Genomic DNA, 10,985 nt, shown 5'->3' on the forward strand with positions numbered 1-10,985 from the left:
TCGTCTATCATGTTTCATCGTGCGTTAAGGCAGAACAGGCTGGATATTCTTGGGTAGGCTAGTTTTCTCGACCTAAAGTTTGCTTAGAAATTGTTAAAGTTTCCCAACAGTAGCCTAGCCTAGCGTAGCTCGCTGTGTTCATCGAATATAAGAATCGAATAAAAACCTGCAGTGTCCAAAATAGAATAGGCTATTGCCATAGGCCTGCAAACTCCAGTGCGAAAGGCTTTCTTCAGAGGAGTTAAAAGCAAACAAACAAACAAACAGACAAAAACATTAGGCTACACTTAAATTAAACAATCAAAAGTTCTTCCTACTGGTGTCACGGAACCTAGGTTACAAAAATAATCGATGTAGGCCTTTTGCCTGGTTGCTGATGCAGTTGCCTCCTACGATAGCCTACCTGGCAACCAGAAATGTAGGCTATGTCCGGTCATGACAAATGTTGCCTCTTGTCTCTTGCCTCTTTGTGAAACAGCAGGGTCATTCTCTAATTCGGGTTACATTTCGCGTCTCCATGATAAAGATTTAGTTAGGCTATTATCAAAAAATAAATCTTTATGGAATCAATTTTGAACAATTATAATAAACACAACCTTTCACCAAAAACAATGCTTTATATTTAGCTATTTTAGACCCAATTTATTCACAAAATAGATTCATGCATTCAACTTGACTGAACATAACTCTAGTCTAGTCTAGGTCTAGTCTAGTCTAGTCTAAACAAGTATAATGATCTATTTTTGGAGATTAATTTAGCCTAACTGTTATAGCTTAACATCAGTTACATACAATGTCTATTTAATGTATTATGCAAGATTTAAATAATAAAAAAAAAAAGTCTCAAACTCAACTCTGTTAACTCTGTTATAAAACTGCTTAAAATCCACAAAGACTTTGAATATGAAGCATGACACCTACACAGAGAGATGCCAATGTTTGACAGGAAACTTTGGAGAGGCAGTGAGATATGTTAAGTTTCTTCTCTCATTAATTTAAATACTAGATTAATTGTTCGTCAACTCTGTTGTTGTGTTATAGGAGTCAATTAAAAAAAAAACAATAATATGATTAAATTCCATGAAATTCTGGTTTTATACATATCATACAGTAGTTTGAGGTTAGGATGTAGAGCTAAGCCACAAAATGATGGGAAATGTCCACTCTGTTATCGTCAATTCTGTTAATTCTGTGTTAATTCTGCATAGATTAATAAGAACAGAGTTGACAATGACATGCTGTCAACTCTGTGTTAACCTCCGTGTCAATAACCGTCAACTCTGTTTAAATCTGTTCATTCTCTTAAAATGATGACTAAATAGTCCTATGTTTTGGTTCAGATATAGCCTATATCAGAAGATGTGTTACAAGTAATATTTTTACCACAGGATTTCTTTTAAAAATGTATAAAGCAATTTTTTTTTGCTTGACTGTAGAGTGACTGTAGAGACACAAGTTATTTTAGGGAGGCATAATTTAAAAATGTATCACATTTGCTAAATATAATTTACTAGTTTGTCTCTAACAGAGTTGACAGATTTTTCTGTTATACATAATTTTTTCAAATAAATACTTGAAGTCTTACAGGTTTAAGCTCAGCAAATACTTGTCATGTTAATGTGTTCTGACTACAAAAAAGTTTAATGATAAAAACTCATTACATTTTTTTGGGTTTTCTACACTTGAAATGTATCCTCGAATTATAGAATGACCCATATGACTGACTGGCACGTTTTGGGGCAATTTGAATACAATTAGGCCATTAGCGTAAGCACAGAAGTGACAGGTCCTCTGCAGCCATGTTGAGAATTTAGGCTACATTTAAATTGGGAAGTTTTCCCGGGAGCAAAATGTAGTCCTGGCCTAAGCTAGGCCTACATTGCAGAGAAAGGCAAAACATGCCTACATTCTATATTAAACCAATTGAATGGTATGACAGTGGTTGCCAACCATTACGCTAAGGGCCGAATTCTCCTTTTTTACGCGCTTCCAGTTACGCACCTTTCAGTTACACACATTCTCCCATTCACAAATCGAGGAAGGCATCAGCGCAAGTGTATGGATGACTTCAGGCAAAATCTTACCCTGGGCCTCTAAGCCAGTGACCCAAAAGTGGGTCGCGGAACCGTTCTGGGCCGGATCTTGTGTTAAAAAAAACCCCCGCATATTTAAAATGCTACCTTATCAGATCTAATATCAGACCTTTCAGATAGAACAAAATGGGACAGAAACCCCAGTGTGGCGTGCAGTGAATTGCTGGCACATGAGAGCATGAAACAATCAAAACTAAAATGCCACATAGAAACAAAGCACCCTTGTCAAAAACAAACCTGCCGAGTGTTTTGAAAGGTGACATCAGGAGTTGAAGGCTTCACAAATGTAATGGCAAACATCACCACATACCAAACAAGTAGGCCTACAACTAGGCATTTTGTATGTCTTACCATGTAGCTCATGGTGTCCGTTGGCTTGAACGCTAAAAAAAATATATGGGTCACGACTTCATGAACATGGGAAATTGTGGGTCCCAAAGCCAGACCAGTTAAGAACAACTGCTCTAAGGTGCCTGAGGAGATGGGAGATGTATTCATTGTACAGGACTGTCTACTAGCTGGCAAACAGTAGGCCTATATGAAGTCTGAATAACATTGAATTGTCAATTAAATACGTGAGGTATTCACCTAAAGTAACATTGACATAATCTCTAGTTCATTATGAATTCATCATCAGGATGTAAACATTAGGAATTATGAATTAATTTACTATTTGCACATATGAATCGTACCCTTAGTAACGTAGATGTAACTATTTAGGATATGGGGAATTCATAATTTATAACAAAGGAACACACGAAAAAAAGAAAAAACATGTGTCACTGTCAACCCTTAAGTAATGTTGGAAACATACTTAATAATGATTAATGCGTGTTTGTGAATGCTTAACTAAAAAGTGTTTAATAAGTGATTGTTAATGCTTAACTAATACTTAATTAATGCTAAATAGTGTACCATTATTGTAAAGTGTTACCCAGTTCACCTTGTTTACATTTTCAAAATCAAAGACTGGTTTGTGCTCTTTCTGGATTTAAATAGCATTCAAAAGGTCAATGAGAGAGTCTACGTTCCACGTTTTCATAGCAACCTAAATGAATGAGGTGGTGGATCAGTCTGGTTCTATTTTAAATAAATCACACCTCTTTCATAAGGCCGTCTTGATTTCGAACTTGTGCGCTGTGGGTGTGACAGATGCGGGAATGGGTGAATGCATGTAATTGAAAAGTGCGTAATTGGAAGCATGCAAAAAAGGGCTTAAGTGCGAATGGGAGAATTTGGCCCAATGTCAGTGGCAGAATGTATGCAAGAGTTGTATAAGAAACACCCGGATTTTGGAGTAGCTCCACCCAAAGCGCCTAACTGGCTCCATGGCACGTAAATGGCAGACTAATGGCAGAATAAGCACAGGCAGAATGGCAGAATAAGCACAGGCTGAAAAACGCTTGGTTGCACGTTTTTTGTTTACTTACGCACCTTTACGCACATGGGAGAATTTGCCCCTAAATATTAATATTTACCACCCACTACATGCACAGGTTCAACATGAAAACATTCTTGTATTGATATTGGATAATTTGTATAAAAATCTCTTGATGCCTACATACTCATGCATGCAATGTGAGGTCATGTAACAACTATGGGCTAGGCCTACTCCTTGAATTACAGAATTAGAATTGTTAATGCAACAGCAAAGGCATCTGTAGTTGTTCTGAACTGTAGAAAGGACAGCAAACAGAGTGTTCAATCTCTAGGTCAAAGTCAAGGTTTTTGTTCTAGTTTTGTTAGATGACTTTGTACCTGGAATCACATTCAAGGACCAAGTATTAGAGATAAGCAAGAGGGTAATACAGGATAAGGACAAAGTGACAGAGGGCAATATTTATTCAGTCTTTCAAATCATTCAGTTATCTTTTCACTTCATTGTGATACAATTAAAACAGGCCTGTAGGGCTGTTGCTTTTTGTGAACCTGTATCTGACTGATCTAATCTGATTATTTGAATCGCATTTGAATCATATTTGGAATTTTTAGCATATTCTGTCACAGTGTTTGCCAGAAGGTTATGTCTAAGTGTCTCTCATTTCATAAATGTGACCTAAGACTGTTTTACTGTAAAAAACAAAAAGTTTAAACAAAGCGGAACATTTCTCCCATGAGTCTCTGTGTAACCCATGCCTAAACTTAATTATTAATTTAGCTGGCATGCTGTCATGCAGTGTTTACATTTGGTCATGAGAGGTTTATTTCTGCTGTGTAACTGAGGAATTGTGCAATACAATGATGCTCTCATATTACCCCAAAACAAATTGAAAATAAAGTTCTATTTGAATGGCCTCACCTGATTTCCCAACAACATCCCCCAGTGCAACACACAGAATCTCTGGTAGCCTGGGGTTTTTTAAACAGCTGGAAATGGAGTCTTGCTGCCTTTACTGATTGTTGGATGAGATGACTTTAAAAAGCTTGATTAAGATTAGACCAGGCTTTGATTAAACTGTACCCTTCAACAGTCACTGGAATCGAAAGACACCATCATGAATTATCTATTTAAAATATCTTTATGCAAACAAATCCATATCAGACAGCATACATGTAATATGAGAGGATTCTTCTCTTAACCTGTTTGCCATGCTCTTCAGTCTCTTCTTGTCTGTAATTCCTGTCTGCTGTTGCATACCCACATCCCCTGTCACACACATGTCAGAGACAGTTAAACTGTTTCTCTACAAATGCAATTTCAGAACTCTTTGCCTGACAGGAAACCATGGACTGAAGTGTTGGCACACACATACAGTCTGTTTCATAAAACAGTGTCAAATTTACCGTGATAAACAATGCTTCCCTCCTGTGCAGGCATTTCTCTGTGTTGTTTTCTTTCATTCTTTCAATTATTCAAGTATCAGTTTCAGGTCTCCTTGCTGTGTTGCTGGTGATTTTGTTGAGACGGAGTCTTAATTTGAATTCATTGTATTTTTATCTCTCAGCCCACACACATTTCCTCATTTTACAGGAAGTCAGGTGACAGCCCTAAACAGATGCATAGACAGACAAAATGTAGGTCATAATGAATATACTGCACGTTGCACACATCTCTGGACTCTTCTCAAGTTTGGTAGACAATTTCCCTATATGCCAAACATTTTGGTTACCATGCCAGTGGCACCTTATATCACCTTATTTCATTGCACAGCCCAACCTTTCTGCAGCACTGAAAAATACAATGGCACAAATCCATGGATCCACAGGTGCTGATCTCTGGAATGCCATCACTGCCAGCATGAGCCAACTCATCCATTTGGATCCATCATCCAGTTGAGTTGTTTATGCCACGCCCATTCATCACCATTTCTGGCAGGCATTTGGGACACAGAGCAGTCCACACTGATGTTTTTCCAAGTAATTTCCAAGAGAAGCCAGATGTTCCCTTCTGGAGACAAATGAAGAGTTCAGATGCAAAAGCCTCTAAACTCCGCCTCTGTCAAAAATTAGGTAACGATGGTGAGTGAATGCTCTCTACACATAGAAATTTTGCATCTGAACTCTTCATGTTAAGTTGCCATGTTAAGTTCTGTGTTGAGTTCGGTGTTGAAGATAAAGATATTTTTTCACCTGTTCAATAATTGACCAGTTGTATTATTGTATTGGAATGCTTATGCCATGTGGAGATGGCTTTGAAGGATTGGGCAATGCTATTAAGTGACAAAAATACATGTTTGACTAACATATGAATAATTATTTTCTGTGTTTTTCATTAGAGTGTGGCATGGGTGGCCCCATTGATATTGATTGAATTATGACAAATATTTGGCCATACTAGGCTATTAATGTTTGCGGCCGGTAGATCTGATGATGACAAGGTGGTGAAATCTAGTCTCAGATGTCCAAAATTGGATTCCACCTAATGTGCACCAGTGTGTCCTTCAGAAAGACACTGCAAACCACCAATGACAAAATGCCACTGAAGTACTTTCGCCTAAATGGACCCTTATTAGAATTCAAAGCATCTTTGACATTTAGCTGTTTTCTGTCTGGTACACATAATCATCAAAATGCTGGTGTTGTTGCATAGCTTTAAAATGTTTTGAATTTGAAGTTACTTCGCTATGCCAACATAAAAACCTTGTAAATCAAGATTAAAGCAAAGCGTGTACAGCCAGGGCCAAACATATTAGCACCCTTGCACTTTAAGATAATAAACCATTTCTGCAACTGATGCAATTACAGATAGCTTCTTTTGTTTTCATTGGAACAGCATAAAAAACAGAGGAAAAAAGCCAAATCTGCCGGAATCATCTCACGCTGACTGACTTTTTTCCAGCTAAAAACAGCCCCCCCCATTAGCGTAACCTTGGTTGTCCTCCCATCTGGCACATAACCAAGGAAGGAAATGGCCATGACTTTGCCACTGCCTGAAGGCCATGCTATACATCTGCTTATCCAAAGTCTCCATACAAGTGTGACCTATGTCACTCACAGAAAGCAGACGCCCAGGAAGCCTGCCTCTGCTCTGGCACAATGGCATGTTGAGAGGTTCCATCTCAGAACAAGACGACGCCCACAATTACTTGCTATGTTTGTGTCAAACATCATTTCTGAAACACCAAATATAGGCATAAACCAGAAAATATCCTAAATGTTTATTTCAGAGATAATTTGTGCGGTATTTCCGCAGAAATCAGGGTGCGGTCTTTCTTGGTGGATATTTTGTTGGATTTCATTATAGGCAGGATTTCATGTTGAATTTTATTAGACAGGTCTTCTCTCTCAAATAAACACAAATAGCTCTTTGCCAAATATTAGGAAAAAGTGTACACACAAACTAAACTTAATGTATTTGCATGTATAAAAAAGTGTCAAGAGATGCAGTTAATCAGTATTACACAAGGAAAGGGTAAAGTCCAGTTGTCAAGCCTATTAGATTTATGGAAGGGATGAAAGAATGTAATTGCCTTACGTAATCCAGTCACAAATCCATAGTAGTAAATTCCCCTTAACGTGTACAGATCTGCTACCTTTAAACACTGCTTTTAGTCCTAGAATCTAGAATCTAGAATCCTAGAATCTAGAAGTCTGAAGGCATGAAGCCCAGAGCCATATAAAGGTATATATATATATATATATATGGCTCTGATGAAGCCCACAAAAGGGATTGTTTGACAAAGGCCAGCGACCACCCAGAGCCATCCGCAAATTCTTTACAATACTCTCAGGCAGTCAAGTTCCCTTCTGAAATAAATCCATATGATCTTTACATGAAATAAGGACAGCACAATTCAACAGATATAAACAGGAATAGGAAACGAGGGACAGGAATAAACATGGGGGTGGCATAACATTATATATCAGAAAAAACTTTCCGGCAACACTATGAGTTTATCTCAGATAGTTTAGAATCACTATAGGTCAAAATGCATCTTCCTCACCTTAAGCCAGTGCTGATCGGCTGCTGCTATAGACCTCCCAGGACTGATGTGCAATATCTGAATGATTTATGTATGTTAATTGACAGAGTTACAGATGTGAATGGTGATATTTTTTTACTTGGGGATATGAATATAGACTGGTTTGCAAATCAATGTCCAATGAAACAAAAGATAGCTTCATTAATTGATGCTTGCAATCTGTCTCAGATTATCTCTCAACCAACCAGAGTCTTTACTAACAGTGCTGGCCATATTTCTGCCACATGCACAGATCATATTTACACAAATATTCCTGAATGCTGCACTGAACCTGTTTCTCGATCAGTGGGTTTTAGTGACCATAATATTATAGCAATTACTAGGAAAACTAAAATTCCTAAATGTAAGGTCAATATAGTACATAAAAGGATTTTCAAGAAATTCATTCCGGAAAGTTTTTTGGCAGATGTTGATGATATTGACTGGACTGATGTGTATGCTGCTGAAGAGCCTGAGGCCTCCTTAAATATCTTTATGGAAAGCTTCATGAAGATTGTTGATAGGCGCCCCTATGAGAAAGTGTATTGTAAAAGCGAGACCAGCTCCATGGCTGAATGAGACTCTAAAGAGCCTCATGAAGGAAAGAGATGAAGCCAAATCTACATTAGTAAAGTCTGGATTAGTGGAAGACAGATTCAAGTACTGTCAACTGAGTAATCAGGTTACAAAACTAAATAGATGGATGAAAAAAGAATATTACATGCAAAGAATAAATGCTGTAAAGCAAGATGGTAAAGAGCTTTGGAAAACCCTTAATGAAATAATGGGGAGACGGACAATTGGTGGGGCTTCCTTTGTGGAATCAGAAGACATGACCAAACCATCTGATAGGCTATAGCGAATTATTTTAATGATTTTTTCATAAGGTCTTTGCTCTAAGGCAGAATATGGACAATACTGATTCTAATTATCTAAAGCTCATAAAAAATAATGTGATGTTAGACAAGAGTTGCACTTTCCAGTTTAGTAGTGTGGAGGAGTGGGAAGTAAGGAAGTTGTTGAAGTCCCTGCCCGAACACAGCTCAGTGGGTACTGACATGCTGGACAGTACTTGGCCTGGCAGCTGACTATGTTTACGGTCCGTTATGTCATATATTAAATGCATGCTTAATGAAAGGTGTTTTTTCCACTATCTGGAAAGAAGGTAAAATTATTCCCTTACCTAAAGATGGCAGACTAGCACTCTCTGGGAAGAACAGTAGACCTATTCTCCCAGTTCTTAGTAAACTGACGGAGAGAATAGTCCACTCACAAATCAGGAATACTTTGACTGTTACGGCTTGAACACAGATTTCCAACATGCTTATATACATAACCATTCAACTTGTTCCGGCCTTACAGTAATGACAGATGATTGGCTCAAGGCAATGGATCATTTAAAGATGACTGGTGCAGTAGGCTATTACATGATTTTAGTGCAGCATTCGATGTCATAGATCACAATCTACTCATTGGTAAACTAGAATGCTATGGATTTAGTCCTAACGCCATCCAATTTATGAAGAGTTATCTCACAAGCAGGATGCAACGGGTTTATTATGCTGGCAACTGGTCCCACTTTAAGGTCCCATAAGGGTGCTGCCTGGGACCACTCTTATACGCCATCTTCACGATTTACCACCAGTTTTGTGTAAAGCAACCGTACAAATGTATGCTGATGATTCCACATTGTATTATGCTGCAAAAACTATCAGTGAACTGGACAATGTTTTATCAGCTGAGTTAAATATGTTTTTTGATTGGATAAAGCAAAATAAGTTGGTACTGAACATCTCAAAAACCAAATAAATTATCTTAGGATCAAGTCATAAACTGTCAACCACACCAAAGATGAGTATGAACTTGTCTGGGGAGGTAGATAAAGTAAAACTAGATGTACCGCGGAGTGGTACAAAATATGACCGCCGCTCAGTCTGGCACATTTTTTCCACAAAAATAAGGCAACTGTCTCACTGAATTGCATTATGCACACTCAATTCTCACTGGTATCTGCTAGACAACAAGTACCAAAACATGATTAGTTCATAGATTTCACATGTAAAATACATTTTATACAACCCCACCCCCATCTTGCCTGTTCATAATTCTGAGAAATTGTTGAATTGTGCGCATATGTGCGTGTACATGTTTATGTGTGTGTGTGTGTGTGTGCGTGCGTGCATGTGCTTGTGGGTGTGCCTGTGTGTGTGCATGTGCATGCATGCGTACATATATCTACTGTGTGTATATGTGTCATACATATGATTACTGTGAATGTATGTGTGTGTGTGAATATCTGTTTATGCACATGTATGCATATGGAATTGGTTAACATGACCCCTGGAGGCAAACATACGCAAAAAATTGGTCATCCTAGGCCCTACGGTTCTCAAGATATTCACAGAAAACTCTGTTGGTGTACGGTCACTAAATGTACACATAAATTCATTTATTGTATGGCCCCCCATGAACGAAAGTCCACGAAACTTGGCATGCATTCAGAGAGTGTCATAATGATCCTACACTTTCAATTCCGTGCAGTTTTGACCATGTCAGCCAGAGATATTGTGATTACAACACCTCATCTTTACTTTTTTGCTTTTAACTAGGTGGCACTATACATGAAATGAGTGGTTATGGAATGGGTTGACATGGCCCCTTAAGATCAACATACAAAAAAAAGGTGGTCTTCCTAAACCCTATGGTTTTCGAGATATTCACAGAAAACTGTGTCTGCCCTACCCTCCTTTCAGGGGGTTCAGTCCAGCAGGGGGGCTACAGATCAAAACGAAAAACGATGGTTCCATGTGGGGCTACATGCCCACCAAGTTCCGTGTACCCCGGTCTTTCAGTGTCCCGGGAATCCTTGACGGAAATTTGGCCATGTGAAAAAGAAAAAAAAAAATCTGACTAAACCTATATCCTCCTGAGACCGAATCCATAGACCTATGTCCTCTGTAGTGGACATAAGTTCTAGATGCATACCCCTTTACCCCTTTGAGCTATTCTATCAATTCCTGTGGCCTTTTAAACATTTTATGGAAGGAGGAGAGATAAGTAAAATAGTGTCTTCTTATTAAGCATTCATTATGATGGCAATATATGGTCTTGTTAATAAAAATGTCAGGAATCATATGATTAATTTTGAAAGTTATTTACATTTTGAAATAATAGTGACTGTCAATAGTGAATGTCAATTATAATGGGACACAAGGACCAAAATATTTTGATTTTTTGGGAAATTTAGGAGATCATTTGTATAGGATGAATGAGGGGGGGGCAGATTTGGAGCTCTCAGGTGATGAGTGAGTGAAACAGAGATGAGGACTATGAACCTGTGCCTCAAGAAGATAGCGAAGAAGAGTAAGACTAAAAAATGAATTATCGCAGATGAAAGAAAAACATGAAAATGAAATGAACAATCCAGAAAAAATTAATACAACTGTCCAAAAAGGCAAATAAAGTAGTCTAGAAGGATAAATAACCGTTT

The sequence above is a fragment of the Alosa alosa genome, chromosome 6 (genome assembly GCF_017589495.1).
Source record: "Alosa alosa isolate M-15738 ecotype Scorff River chromosome 6, AALO_Geno_1.1, whole genome shotgun sequence".
NCBI lineage: Eukaryota > Metazoa > Chordata > Actinopteri > Clupeiformes > Clupeidae > Alosa > Alosa alosa.